The 16,197-nt window shown below is 41.0% G+C and overlaps 1 long non-coding RNA gene across 1 annotated transcript; it reads left to right on the top strand.

Annotated features, from left to right (window-relative positions):
- The first annotated feature begins 2,009 nt into the window (after positions 1–2,009).
- Positions 2,010–15,151, top strand: LOC109318723. Its single transcript, XR_002103304.1, has 3 exons — positions 2,010–2,021; positions 5,834–5,836; positions 14,992–15,151. It is a non-coding gene; the product is annotated as an uncharacterized LOC109318723 (long non-coding RNA).
- The last annotated feature ends 1,046 nt before the right edge of the window (positions 15,152–16,197 follow it).

Raw genomic sequence — 16,197 nt, 5'->3', positions numbered from 1 at the left:
TGCTACTGCGCGGTAGTGCTGGCACACGTTTTACATGATGCTGATGCACAGTAGACTAATTCTGCTGTGCATTAGCACATTAACACAGCTTTCGACACAACACATAAAATCTAGTCTAGTTTAGTCTACTCCACTTTTAGCATCTCAGGTGGATGTGTCCAGTGATACCAGCTAAGACCCAACTGCACCAGAATTTATAGCAGTTAAATTTCCATGACCTGGGCTGCTTTTTCCATACTCATTTGTTCTGTCTCCATCTCTCTCTGTCCATTGCTTCCACCAATGAAACAACAGTGCAAAATTTAGGGAAAAGAAATATATTTTAGGCAAGGCCTTAGGTTCCTGTCTGAATTTTTTCCTACAGACAGGCCTAAGCCACAAAGTTCAGGTCCAGAGCGAAATTTCACCCAAAATTTAAGGGTATCTAAACTATTTTGTAGGAATATACCTAAGCTGTACGAGATCAGACTTCCCCAGTTTTCCAGGATGTTTCAAAAGCTTCTGGCAAGGACTGAATTGGTGAAGCTCATATACACACATACTCCTGAAGGGAAACCACTTTGACATTGAATTGGATTCAGCTGCATATCAGTTATTGTCGAGAATGAGCCACCCAGTGCCTCATTCAAGGCTTTTCAGCCCTCTTCTGCCTCCTCTTCCTTTAAAATGAATCATGTTAGTCTGCAAGCTATGTTGTCAGTATATCTTTTTAGGAACATGGCATCGTGAAATAATGGTCTGGATTTTTTTCCAGCATTCAGTCAGGGCAAGAGTGGGGGGTCTACCTAGCCAAACTAGCTTCAGCACAGTCCAGAATCTGGTGTATAGACCATGAGGCTGGCAGCAATTAAGCGTTCCTGATGGTAATTTTCCCCATGGCCCATGTTCCGGCAATGGTACGCTAGTATATACACCACAGGCACTTCCTATACTTAACCTTTTGCTTAAAATACTTTTAAAATGCTCCCCCAGAAGCAGCAGCAATCAGAGGGAGACCTGGGATCTGGTTTTGCCAGCACTGCAACTATTAGATCCTGCATTGCTGAGGAGTTCGTAAGCTAGAAAGTTATAGGAAGCCTCCACTCCCTTAGGATCACCTAACTGGCCAGAAATAATGCAGAGCAGACTGGGATGCCTTAGCATGTACATTTGTCCAGCAGTTATAACTTGTGCCTCTTTCTTTCATTGTGGTCTTGGGAAAAAAGAAGTAGATACTCTAGTCTGTCATTGTTGCTGTACACGCGCATTCACCTTGAATCTTTCCCCAGTCTGAGACAATGCAGTTTTGTGGGAACTCCTAGTTAAAATCAAGGCAACGCATCACCCATTGCAGTGGTAAAAATAACTACAGCTTAATCATTCAAATCCCAATCCCTCCCCCATTCTCTGTTTAAATTAGATTGTTCCACTTACAGCCCTGCACTTCAGGTGCGGAAATAGAACTAGCTGCCCCTTCAGTTCCAGACAGAAGATTCCCTTAAATTACCAGGGTTTGGATCTGTTGGACTGCTAGAATAAGAACCAAGCTTTTCATCCCACAAGGGACTGAGACTCTTCAACGCAGGCTTCTATGTATGAGAACTGACGTAGCTCAGTATCACGCTAAAAAATATCCTTCAAAATGACATTTTCAGGTTCTAGAATCATGCAACAGTTCTGTTGTGTCAAATCTAAATTACTTAGCATGCCATCCAGTTGGCTTTATTTTTGAAGGGATGCAATATGCCATGGTCAGATTAACATGATACAATGCTGCACAATTGTTCTTATTGTTTTAAGTTATTTCAAGTCAGTTACTTATTATCATTTTGGCTAACAAATATTGACACATCAGTATTCCACCCATGGTTGAACTGACATGAGCATACAAATACGATGCTAAGCAGGCTGGCAAGTACCTTTTGTTCACAGCTACTCAAATTAAAGACAGGTACTTTGGTGTGTCTTCAACCAGAAACAAACTGTGAAAATTCATTTCCCAGTGCTAGCTGAGTATTTTTGTAACTCACTATGATCACACTGTATATGCAGACAGAAGTTAAAAATAAGCTTTTAAACTCTTGCTTGTTTACATAATATTAGCAGCACTTTATAAAAGTGGATGTTAATTAATGCAGCGTTTTAATGGTATTCCTATGAATTTATAAGTATATGCTAGAGAGACTTTCAAAATAATTTACTTTCAAAACAATTGGGATTATCACGATCAAAATAGCTCAAATATTATTTTTGATTCCCACTACCTTTTCCACCTAACCTCACACATGGAAAAAAAAAAAAAGGAGGGGCAGGGGAGAGGTGGGTAGAGATGCTAAATAAATTCTTTTGCTTAGGTTTTTCAAGAGTGTTTAAATAGAGCTCCCTCCACACCATGTTCTGTTTAACGCATTTCCCCAGAGGCAGCCAGTTGCAGGCCAGGTTTTCAAAATGTGTGCCTGTATATTTGGACACAAAAATAAGTGTGCATTAGAAGGCACCTATACACATGCCTGATCTGATGTGTTCTAAGGAAAATGTGTCAGAGTAGACTCCATTAACCTACATGGTCAATTAATCAAGTATACTGAAGTGTTTTAATTAGAATGCTCCAGCAACCTCAGCGTCATGTGTATTCAGCATCCCCACATTTCAAAAAGGCAGCAGGGGCACTTTAACTAAAGCTAATTAAATGAGCTTTAGTTAAAGCACCCCTGCTGCCGTTTTGAAACATGGGACACTGAATTCACAAGACACTGCAGGCATTTTCATTAGAGTGGGTCCCAACAGTCACTCTAATGAAAGCTGCTCTCTCCACCCTGGAGCATGTGTAAAGATGCCCTAAACGGCTAACTCGATACTTTGCCTGCACACACATAGGCTAGAGACAGAAAACACATATAAACCAGTATAAGTGATCAGAAGCCAGTTCAAATCTGTAACAGAATAGAAGTTCAGTGCATATAAACAGCTTTCAAAATGGCTAAAAATAATTTCAGATAAACCTGGATAAGTGTAGTATCAGACTCAACTGATTTAGGTTAAATCAGTTTATGGAACTTCTCTCCCAGATCCCCTCCAGATTCACATTAACTCACAGTCCCCCCATTTCCCAGGATGCTTTGCACCTCCCCTGCAATCCCCCACCTTGCAGGGTTGGTGGGCTAGACTTGGCCCAAGCTGTCTGCTCCAGCCAAGCAAAGAGGTGTGTTTTAGCAACCCCTAGCTACTGGCCTGGGCCACTGCAGGCTTGTGACTGCATTTCTGGAATCAAAAGTAAATGTGTTCACTTGCTTATCAGTTCAACCTACACAGCTTACGCTAATCTGCAAAAAATGGAATCAATTCAGCCTCGGGCTTTTTGATTGTCTATACTTAGCCATACCAATCCAGTTAGCCCACACAGTCACAGGAACTGAATATGTATATTAAGTACAATCACCTGAATTATTTTATACTTTTTTAAAATCAAATCCTGAAGTATTTCAAGGGATGAAATTGTTTTCTCACAAGGTTTTGTTGAAGGTTTTGAGGTGTGTTTTTTACATAAAATATGGTGTGAAATCTCAAAGACCATCTTCTTGATTTAGGATTTATTCTATAGAACTAAGTGATGAGCTTCCAGTGTGAAGGACTGAATTGTATTTTATAGGTCTGTTTAAGATAGTAAAAATAAGAAGTAGGTTATATGCTGTCTCTCTCTCAGAGACAGCCCATGGGAAAAGACAAGCAGGTGGCTTTATACTATCTTTGCAGGGTTTCGATCTCAGATTGATGCACTGAACTCCTGGAGCTGCTCTACCTTATACCAGCCTCCCTATGGACTACCCAGCAACCCAACATACCTTTAAGACTAAATGGTATGGTTATCCTTATTCCATGCTTGACACTCCCCTCGAACTCAGAGAATTCCCCCCTAATATCTTGCAGTTCATTTAAGGCCTAATATGCTTTCAGTGATGCACACAGGGATCAGAGGGGAAGTTAGAATCAGTCCCTAAAATGTAAAGGTGTTGAAAATAAGTCAAGAACATGTACTACCATCCTACAAAATGCTTAGGAACTTTTAACAGATCTCTGGGTGCCCTAAACTCCAATTGGATCAATTGCAGGCGATGACATTGATGGTTGTCACGCAAATGGCCCCCTGAAAACGCCCTATAGCCATGCTGTGATACACATGCACAGCTGTAGAGCACTTTAAAAGTGGCTGGTTGCATGATAAATTAACCCTCATCTAGCAAGGGATCAGATGAAGGCACTACAAAATGGAGTGCCTTAGGGACCTTCTATTCCCTAGGGTCAGTTTATCAGCATGATTGGGACTGGGATGTTGCAGCCCAGCCCCACCTTCAAAGCTGTAAGCAGGAAGGGAGGGAGAGAGAACTGTGGATGGGGCTTTGCCTGACCTGAGCTGGAGGAGGGGGCGCGTGGGTTGGAGCCTCCTCTCACCTTGTAGCCCCCTTCCCAGTCTGCCTCCAGACTGCAGGTAGGCTCCTCCACTGGATCACTTCCAAAGTGGAGCTTGATTCCCCACCCTCTCCTCCCAACCCAACAGACAAATGTCTGTTGCATCCAGGGGGTCATTCTAACTAACTTTATGTGAAGCTCTGTGAGTTAGAACAGTGACCTGCATGTCTGTCAACACCCTCAGACTTTTGGGAAAGATTCTCAGTAGTATAGGTCAAACTCTATAGGTCAATACTCAAAAGAGTAAGCCAACGGTGCAACAATTTGTCCAAGATATTAGGAATGAGTATATCAGCTTGGATAAGATAAGAAATAACTCAGACTTTCATTTGGACAGGTCTTTTTTGGGGTTCAAAAACTTACATGAACTTCAATCTTGTATTTCTTTGTGTTTCTGAATCATGGAATGGGCTAGAAGTTGAAATGTGCTAGAAGTTCAATGTACCGTGAAGTATTGTTTTTAGAGTGCTCTTCTTGCTAGAAAGCATTAGACTTCTAGTAAGAAAGCCTATTCTCCTATGAGTTCAAGCTTAACTTCAAAGAAACAAGGTTCAGATAAGCGTCTATACTCTTGGGACCCTTCCTGAATAGTTTGGGACAACCAGAGATAATGCCTGATCCTTGAAGTCGGTGGGCACGTTGGGCATTTATACAAATACATTTGTCTGCTCTGATGCGCTAGATCTCCAGTGTGTTGCACATGAGCTGACATGCCCAGCGCTGCATTGCATACATTTGTATAAACAGCAAAATACGTATCAGCACTGCAAAAATGGCAGCATCGTGCTTTTGAACTAAAACACCTTTGTTGTGTTTTAGTTCAAAAGTGTGCCATTGCCATTTTCTTAGCGCTGACACTCATTTCACCATTTATACCAGGGGTAGGCAAAATGTGACCTGGGGGCTGGTTGTGGCCTACCAGGCCATTCTACCCAGCCCATAAAGCCCTTAAAAAATTTAGAAAATTAATATTCATCTGCCTGGGCTGCCTGTCATGTGGCCCTCAATGGCCTGCCAAAACTCAGTAAGCAGCCCTCTGCCCAAAATAATTGCCCGCCCCTGATTTATACAAATGTAAAAGACTTTTAAAAGTCCCCAGCACTGCAGCGCAAACTTGTATAGAAATGCCCATCTACACATTCATTAGTTCACTATAATTATGGTGCATTAAGATTAGTACCTGCAATGACAGGTACTAAATGTGCCGTAATTGGTGCTACTGCACAGTAGCATAGTTGAACAGTATTTGTGTGATGCTACTGCACAGTCGATTGACTATGAAGGACAGATCTAGATCTAAGCCTTGTGAATTCTCACACTTTTAAGGAGCTTGAACTGAAAGTCTTTATCCAGACATTGTGAACATTAGGAAAGGCTGAAACCAGAGAAGGTTCCGGACTTCCCGGCTTGGCCTCATCTTTGTTCCAAACACTTTGAAGTCTGTACTACTTTTTGGGTCGTTCTTGAGTTGTTTAGCTAATATTCACAGAAGTCTCCCACTAAAGTAAGGACTGAAAAAGGCTTTCCTAACTGCCTGCATTCTGTAAGTTTCCAAAGCGCCTCAAGAAAAAGGAACATCTACCTTTTTGTGCTAAAAAAGTTAAAAGGACAGAGTGATTCTATGCTGTCTGGGTAATGTTAAAATGAAGTTGTAGCCATGAAGGTCCAGGAATTATATAAGAGGCAAGTATTTTTGTGATTGATATCTTTTAGATCGACTGCATAGTTAGGATAAAGTTAGACAAGCCTTCATATACAAAGCTTTCTTTACCAAGTCTGCCATCCAGATATCCACAATTCAAGGAATTCCATATCTATTTAGGGGAATGATTTAACTAACTTCAAACATAATGGGTCTGATTCTCTTATTAGTTTCAACAATTTTACATTTACTTTATCGATTACTGAACTGAGAAGAGAATCAGAAGCACTAGATACAAATATTAATCATAGTCTCTTGATATTTTGCCTTAACATGTACATAGCAGAAATTATCTATTTTTGCTGTTATTTAGATAGATAATAATAACATTGATTATTATATCCGGTTAATTGAAGAAGCACAGATAACTTTAAAATCCAATTTAGCTTTCGTTATGTAACTTTGAAACAAAACATCTTGTAACAGACATTTCCATCCAACCTAAATAGGTTTTGAAAATGCAAACCAGGGGTTAGGGATACTTCAAGCAAACTTAATAAAAATGGCGAAGCAACGTTGTCAAAGTTATTAAGAAACTGTATCGTCCATGGAAAAGTGATTGCAAATGCAGAGACAATAAAACTTGCAAGATGTTAAAGTCTAGATTGGTTACACATCGGAGTTCCCATTTATTATATTTCAGTATTTTAAAATGGATACTGAGTCATAAACATGGTTGCCAATAGGTCCACCTGGGTCCTATGAAAAAGATAATAAATACCCCTCCCCCGACTTTCTTTTGTCATATTGCAGATATTGCAGTGATTGCTTTGGGGCTTTCAACCAGGGCTTTGGAAACCTTGTCCCCTGTGCTTTGTTTCTACTCCGTAAGTTGTGGTTATAAAACATTTTCATCTGTGTTCTGTATCAGAAAGCATCTGCATTTTATTATATTTCATCTTTATGCCAAGAAAGGAATATGTTTTTTGGAACTTCCGAGCACCATCATATAGTTTTCATTAATGGAAGGAGTGGGAAACCCCCACCATCCAGCCATGACCTTAAATAGAAAGAAGACCCAAGAAAAACTTCATGCATACAAAGGATATTGACAGACTGGGTCTGGCTTATCCCCAGTGAAAGCCCCTTGAAGCTTCACTACAAGTGAATTAGGCTCAATGACTGTCAGTACAATTTTGCAGTTGGGGAAAAAAAGTGATTGTGGTTATTAATAGTAAGTTAAATTTCAGTATTCCATAATAGCTATAAATTAGTTCCACTTAAACATGTTCAGCAATAGAGCTAACAACTAGAAACACTCACCTTCATCTTGCATGTGAAATCTAGATTCAGGAGAAAGACAATCCTTTGGAGCAATTTTAGTCATTGTTATTTCTAGAACCATCTATTGCAGACCACTACATTGTCAGTAGGCAAGAAAGGAAATGGATCTGTTTATTAAAAAGAGGACTGTATGATGTAGGTTTCAGTATACAGACTGGAATTGTGGCCTGTAATCCCAGATCTGGACAAAAAAAGATGTTGCTGCTAGTTAGGAAAGTGGAGAACCTAGGTATAATTCCCTGCTCTGCCACTGATATCCCATGAGATCTTGGCCAAGTCCATTAGTGTCCCTCGGTGAGGTCCATGGAGGAAATGTGTTCATTATGGGTTCCACTGTTCCACCATTCATTCCTGCCTGTGGCAGGGGGTCAGGCTAGATAATCTTTTCAGGTCCTTCCTGACCCTAGCTACTATGAAACTATGAAACCGTATCACATATAACCCATAATTTCTTTGATACCAGAATTATATTAGTGTGACGGACCCAGAATGAATGAATCCCCGATCTGCCATTCATTCCCTTAGGCCCCATGAGCAAGTTTAATAGTTTCATAGTTGTTAGGGGCCGAAGGAGCCTTACATATTGTTGGGTCCAGCCCCCCTGCACTTGGGCAGGAAAGACTGCTGGGATCAAAGGACCCCAGGAAGATGGGTGTCGAGACGCTTTTTGAAGATCGCCAGGGTGGGTGACTGTACCTCCTCTGGGGGGAATCTGTTCCAAGCGCTTGGCACTCAACTTGTAAAGACGTTTTTCCTTATCTTATTTCATCTTTATGCCAAGATTGATTGATTTGAAGTCTGAAGCAATCTTCAATCAGTTTGTGCCCATTATTTCTTGTCCTCTGCTGGTGGACCTTGGTAAATAGATGCTCCCCCTGATATATTTATAGGCTGCCACCATGTCCCTCCCGAGTCCTCTCCATTCCAGGCCAAACAGTCCCAAGTTCCTCAGCTTCTCCGCATATGACCTGGTCTCTAGGCCTCTGATCATGTGCATGGCCCTCCTTTGGACTCCCCCGAGTGTCTCCATAGCCTTCCCGAAGTGTGGTGCCCAGAACTAGATGCAGCACTCCAGGTGTGGCCCCACCAAGCAGAGAAATGTAGGGTGCTCCACCTGGGAAGAAATAACCCACAACGCATTTCAGGCTCGGCAGTGCTATGCTTGCCAGCACCACAACTGAACAAGACCTGGGTGTCGTAATGGACAACGACGCCAATGCGACGCCATACCTGGCAGAGCTAATCAAATACTGGCATGCATCTACCGAGGCATCTCAAGCAGAGATAAGGATGTCATTTAATTGACCTCAGTTTCCCAGTGTGTGAAATGGGAAAACCACAGGACACTTATGAGAGTAAATAAATTAATACCTATACAGTGATTTTAAGTTGGGAATGATTACGTCAGTACAAAATATTATCAGGAGCTCTTTCTTTTTTTCTGAAAAAGCTACATAGTTAGCACTTTAGCATTCAATTTTTTAAATTTTTGCCCTGTTTTATATTGTTATCTTGAAAATGCACAATAGGGATTTTTTGCCAAACTTTAGCCAATCGGGATCTTCCCTCCCAGATAATGTAAATACAATTAGTTGATTTAAAGCACATTTCACGTTATGCTTATCTACTAAGTGTTTCAGTTATGGCGTTCGTACAGAATGAGTCACTCATACATATTCCTCAAGGAAGAGCCAAAAGATGGAAGGAAAATACAGCCTGAGGAAAAAGTCTATAAAGATTTCTCGCTTTTCTAATCCCTCCTCTCTAATGTTTCTTTGTAAATTTGTCAGATGGGAATGAAATTGCCTCATAACTCTCCAGACGTGAAGAGCATCACTGCACAAAATTACGTACTTGTCAAAGCAAGGGGGAATTTATGTTGGTGTTCCTGAGATGTGATTTTATTCAGTCTATTTCCTTTGTGCACATCATAGCAACTAGAGAGACAAAAACAACTAGTTTATGTATATCCCTTTTTTTTTTTTTTTTTTTTACCTCTGGTGAATTTTTTTAGATTCTATTTTTCCCTTTTGTTTTCTTATCCCCCCCCCTCCTTTTATCTACTGCTTATTGCTAGTGACAGTAAACTTCCATCCAACAATGCTGTGATGATAGCAGCTATGATTCTACCAGCACTAGGCAGTTCAAACAAGTACAAAGATAATTTCCCAGTGGAGCACACAGGAAGGTGTGGGTCCTTTTCCGGAACCCTGACAAGCCCAGCTCAGGAAAGATTTTGGCTGAGATGCATTTAACACGTCTTCCAGCCGGCAGAATCTTATTTCAATTAATTCTTTCCACTGGATTTTGCACTGTAAGTTGAACTCTGTGCATTTCCTGACTGAAGCTTCTGCCTTTGTATTTAGTCACTATGGCTAGATTTCCATAAACCCTTTCCCAGAGGTCCAGCTTCTTGGCACTGTTTTGAAATTTTGTAGTTCTTCATCTTTGTCTGGTTTTGATCCTTATGCGTTCAAGCTTGGATTTTCAAAGGAGTCTACTGGAATTAGGCACATGCATCCCATTGAATTCCATGGACATATGACTGACACGCTCTTTTAGCTCTTGGAAATTCTAGCCTTAATTGTTATATAGGCGTACACTTTTCACGTATTCACGCTTTTTATTTCATTTTGGAAAATGTACAGAGTGGGTAAATAAGGGCCCAATCCAAATGAAATTGATGTGTCTAATTGATCTGTGATTCTTCTAAAACTCCTAGTATGGCTCTGGAGCTGAGATCTGCAAAGCACTGTCCATAAAGGATTTTGGATTTTATTCTTCACATCTCCCAGCCACTAGGAGCTTTTCTTGCGTTGTTTAATTTTTTTTCTTCATGTTATTTTCCTTGATATCTGTTATGGCAGGTGTGTTTCTAAATCTATCTTGCAAAAATTACTTGTCTCTGGTTTAATGTTGCCATCCTCCTGCAGATAGTCCCACTGAAAGCTTACTGTAGTGAACCAAGCTTATATAGAGATAAGTGTAGCCCACATTACAGTATCATAATATGGGCATGGATTTGGGCTTCACCAACATTCGTAGTTTCATAGTTAGCAGGGTCGGAAGGGACCTGAGTAGATTATCTAGTCTGACCCCCTGCCATGGCAGGAAAGAGTACTGGGGTCAAACGACCCCAGCAAGGTGTTCATCTAGGTGTACATTTGTGGAGAGAGGAGAAGGTTACAGCTATATATGGGTGTAAGTGCATCTACATGGCTAGTAGGCCACTCACTGAATGAATTAATCTAAATGTACCCACAGAAAAGGGGTTCAGTAGCATGAACCAATGTGCTGTATGAATAGCACTGTCCCAACAGAATAAAAGCATCAGTAAAGCTTTAAAAGTTACTATTTAGGCACAGGCCAAAAGCAAGTAATTGTCTTGATAAATAAAAATGCTATTTTTTTTTCAAGATGATGAACATGAGGGCAGGTAAACCTGGTAAGGTGTCAAGACAATTTTGCAATAAGGTTTCAGCGTAAATCGTTTATTCCGATTTAACGTTCTTTGGAACCTGGAGCACCTTTGAAGCTCTGGGTTTCTACAATACCAAGCTTAATGACGTCCTTCTCTATGACTAAGCTCCTAAGGCCAGATTTTGTTCTCTCCATACTCAGTAGTGGGGTGTATAAGGAAAAGCTTTTGTGAAGAAGGCTTTCCTCCCAAACTATACAGCCCACCTAAAGGACCCCATTGTGCCTTCCTGGATAGAAAACACATGGAGGAGGTAAGGATGAGGAAATCTCTGTATGGATCTTCTCAGTATAAGCACAGGGACAGGATGTTTGATAATCAAACTCTAAAGCTCCTTGTGTGACCTTCCAAATGCTACCCTAATGCAGACAAAGCTGGTGTCTCATTGCACACATTCCCAAAAAGAAAATGTGGCTGTCCACATTTACCATTAAGCAGTGAAAGACAGCACTGCATTCTGGTAACATCTTTGAGATATACTCTAAGACTAGTAACTGGCTTAAGTCATGGTTTTGAGCAGGCAAAAGTAGACTGCATAACTGTACAACGCTATTTCATGTTCCCTTCTGGGATAAAAGGTAAGAACAAGAATTCTCTTGAGTGCTTAAATAGACATTTCTTTTGCCTATATTCTAGGCTGATCCTACAAGCACTCAGTTTGTGTGAAACTGCCATTGAAGTCAATGAGCCTTTAATGTTTGTCTGTTAATGTTAGATATCTATCGGTGTTTTATCTAAGAGGGAGTGGGGGCTAATGGGTTAGAATACCGAGCTAAAAGCCTGAACTTTTAGCTCCTGTTTCTAGCACCGCCACTCCTCTGGTGTGACCTCTCCAAAAAGCAGCTTACCTGTCTGAATTTTGGGTATAATAGCATTTACCTCTGCATAGGTGGAATTGTGAGGCGAGTTTTAACAATGTTGATGAAATGCTTCGAGATCCACGTAGGAGAAATGTTATGTAAATGCCATGCCACACGCTGTGAATTAACCGGCTTTGTGGCACAATTTTTATTATTGCTTTTTTATTATTTTCCCTTCTTTATATTTTCTCTGCCATTTTGATCAGATGTACGTTGTTTATAACCCCTAGTTTACTGGCCCCAAATATCATTACAATGTCTGCACTATGATATATGTTTGGTTGTTACCCTTTTAATGGATAAAAAAAGATTTAAGTACTTCATTCTGTTGCATTTTGACAGCTGTTAGCCATCATTTTTCCATTCACCTGCATTTAGCAATCCCATAAAGGGAGGCAATCTTGGAACTAACAAGAGCTGGGCACTGCAAGGTGATAATTCTGTATCACTTTGGCCTATAAATACCTGACAGGCTTTGCGCTGAGTCAGCAGTCTGTAACAAAGTGGCAGCCATGCCCTTTTATCTGTGTGAGTGTTTCACAGCAATTGGACTATCAGCCCCTGCAGTGAAAATCCATAGTATCGATCAGGCCATTTCTCCACTGTAATTCTTTTGTAGGAAATCCCTGATGACAAATTTTATCTGCACCACTTTTTGATCGCTGGTTTGATGTAAGCGATCTCCAAGGGCAGAGTTAAGCTCTTGGCCGTTCCACATTATCAAGCACTGGCTTTATTTACTGAAACTATACTTGTGGTCACCGAAGAAAATAGAGAGAGAGAGAGAGAGATGGAGAGAGAAGGCTGAAAATTAGGAGTGAAATAATATTTCAAAGAAGCTGGAGTCGGGAGAAAAAAACAGTTGCATCAGCTACTTGACTCTAAGCATAGGTTATAAAAGCATGTGCTGCATTTACAAACACATAAATAGTAGAAATGTGTTTTGATAAAAATGCCTAGAGGATGTGGGATTCTATATTGAAACTGCAGTGTTTATGGACCTCATCCTGCAAGCACTTGCTTGTGTGATTGGTCTTGCAGGTTTTCATAGGTCTGCCCTGTTGAGAAAGGACTAGTAGTAGTAGTAAAAGGTTGAAGAATTAGGTCTGATTCCATTCCCACAATGTTAAGTCCATTAGCGGTTTCATTTAGTCCAATGGAAGAGTGCCTCAAGTTTGTCCAGATAATACTTGAGGTTTTTTGCATTGTCTTAAAAGATTTAAAGCTTGGGTTCTGTGCAGATGTGAATTCAAACAAGCAGGTCCTTGCACAAAACTTATGCACTGTGTTCACTGGTGTTACACTGGGACTTAACTAAGGTCCTTCCAAGCCAAGAAAATAAAAATGAAGCAATCTCTATACCTTTGCCCTTTATAGTGAGCTGCACCTTTCCCATATTCTGAATCTATTTGGGGCCAGAATCAGAGAGAGACATTGAAATGATTCAGATAACAGGAAAGGTACAGCTCACTGTAAGGAGAAAGGAATAGAGATTGCTTCATTTTTTTTCTTGGTTTGGACTTCCCCTGTCCTGTAATCTAATGATGCTCTACCACCCATCTGCCATGGTGCTAGTGAAACTTGGGCATGTGTACGCACCCAAGTTTCCCTGACTGACCCAAGTACCAGACTATACAATATAGTATTTATTTAGTCCATATTTGGCTTAAATGAATGGTTGTAGCAACCTACTGGCTGTAGGTGGCATGATTCTCCGTTCCTTGGCTACTCCAGGATTCTACCTGACTGTCCACAGCATAACGAAGATAGGCTTATATACAGTTGGGTCCTATGTTTGTATCCCTATTAATACGGTTGGCTTTATTTCTCATGGAAAACGGTATGTTTTCTCTCCAAAAGCCGTTGCAGATGAGATGTAATGCCAGATTGGTATTGCATGCTCTGCTTTTGCTTAAATGTTTTCCTTTTTTGGCAGGTGATACAGCCAGACATACTGAAAGGGTGCCTCGTGTTTTTTATTTATTTATAACTCTGTATTTGTGACATATTTCAAATGTGGCATGTACAGTACAGAGTTATTCTATCTTCATTTTTTCTAGTAGGTTAAAAAAAAGTTGCCTAGCAATGAGCTCTCCATTACAAAAATAGTCTTTATGTTTGAAATGTTGTGCTCCGATATGGAATTATGTCACTCCAGTGAAATCCAATCACTTATTACACATATACCCAAAGCTGCGTAGTGAGAAGATTGAATATGATCCTGCTTGGAGAGTGATGATAATTCTTAACTGCATAATTGTATGTGCACAACAGTTACCTACATTTCAAGCACATTGACCAAAATGTACTGAAATTGTGCAGTTTGCATGCAGACATGGCAAATGCAAAAGAAAATTCTGCCATTTTTGTATTTCCTGTTTCATGCTTAAATCTTTGCAAGTGTTGGAAAACAACAACTTGAAATGAGTAGTAAAATTATCCATTGTAATTGCTACATGATTCTAACTTATAAACTCATGACTAACTTACAAAATGAACACTATATAATATTTGGTTTATTCTGGACTTTGTCACCAAAATGGTGCTTTTTTCTCATCCACTGCTTCTACAGACCAATCCAAGTTAAGGTATTAAATGGTATTGAACTTGGAGGACTTTGTGAAAAGCTTCTTGATTTGATGGAGCTGAATTAGGGCCTTGTTACATGCTACACTATGAGCCACACAAATCTGGATGGGTGTTATTGATAGCTGGGGTTTAGAGCAGTCACGTGTTTAAGCCAGCAGGGGCCTGAAGGACAGAAAGGTAAGAATCCCTTACCCTCCCATTCTGGGCTTTTCCCCCGCCCCTAGGTCTTCCCTGGTTCCCCCTACCTCTTGTCCCTGGAGCTTTCCCCCTGTCTTCTGGGGTTGTACCCTGCCCCTGCCACCCCCAGGGCTCCCCACACCCTGCTTACTTATGGTGTCTGTTCCAGGGGAGCAGGCAGGGAAGGGTTAATCTGCCTGCCTGGCACCACTGCCAGGCTGCTGCTCTCCTCCAAGCTGAACCAACCAAGAGAGCAGAAAAAGTGGTGGCAGCTAGGCAGGCAGGTTAACATTTCCCTGCCTGCTCCCTGGGACAGACAACATGGGCAGCCACAAGTATGGAAGGGGGCCAGTGAGCAGGGAACTGGAGTGCTGGGATTGGGGGGACAGCAGACACAATCCAGGCCATCAAGGGAAGTAAAGCAGGTCTCATATTTACACTAAGGAGTAACCTAGAGTGATTACACCTTAGTGTAACACAAGCTAGGTAACACAGATCAGAGATAAATCTGCCCAGCAGTGACATAACTTTGAACCATATAACAAGTGCCTAAAACTAGTTTGGGGTGTTAACGTGCAGACAATCCAGATGTTAAGAGCTCCAGGAGCCATACAAAATTACTGTGCAATAAGGCCCTTAATTCAAAGTTTGTCATGTTCTTACCATTTTGCCTTATATGCCCAGAGGCAGATTTTAAAAAGCAGCAGAAGCAGGTGATATGTTAATTATACAGTTTTTATTGCATTACCACCAGCCCAGAGAGCATTGGTGGTGTGTTGGCGAGGTATGGGGGCCCCCCCAGACTTCTGCACCTACAGCAGGGCACAGGGCATGGGGCTCCAACCTGGCTGGAGCCAGGACCCGGAAGCAGAGGTGGGGTGTCAACAACAGGTTGTGGGGCTGCAGCTAAGCTGGACCCAATTCCTGGCAGCAGCAGGGGTGGTGGTGGCAACAGAGTTGTGCCCCCCCCCCCACTAGCAGCACTTATGAATCACCTATGCCAGAGAGTAATCCATAATGCAAAGCACCTGTTCCTTAAAATATTTCACCTTTATCCTTTGTCCACAAGAAAATGTGATAACGTGCTCGGTTATCGAATCTGTGATTTGATGGACCAAAGATGAGGTCTAATTCCTGAAACACAGCATATGCATAAAGAATACCCAACCATATTTATAAAGAGGTGGATCTAGTTAAATTGCCTCTGAGGAACACGGTAGTGCCACGATGTGGAGATCTTTCACATAACCAAGTATGAAGCCATTTAAGATTTGATAGGTTAAAAGCAATATTTTGAATTCTACCCTAAAATTGATTGGGAGACAGTGCAGAGTGCAGTTTTTGTAGCATTTTGTTTTCTTTTGTGATTCGAGGATGTTTTAGATTTTTAAAAAATCTTTAAGTTGAGCACTGGTAAAACATCTCAAGCTGACAGCAAAGGAAACTAATTTTGTGTGTGTGATACGGACATGTGTTCTGTAGGAACTGCATTAGGACCACCACCCCATTTCACTTAAACTACTGAACAGCCATCAAGTGATAATGACTTTCAATTACTACTAACCTGGGCTGATGTTGAACCACTGACCTTGAAATACTCTGTATCCCATTAACAATTCCCTGAGCCATCCAGTCCCCTGGTGTTTGATTGTTCTGAATAC

The sequence above is a fragment of the Crocodylus porosus genome, unplaced genomic scaffold, assembly GCF_001723895.1.
Source record: "Crocodylus porosus isolate Cpor-Errol unplaced genomic scaffold, CroPor_comp1, whole genome shotgun sequence".
NCBI classification, from domain to species: domain Eukaryota; kingdom Metazoa; phylum Chordata; order Crocodylia; family Crocodylidae; genus Crocodylus; species Crocodylus porosus.
The sequence above is the reverse complement of the archived record's forward strand: the minus strand, read 5'-3'. Positions and strand labels throughout refer to the sequence as shown.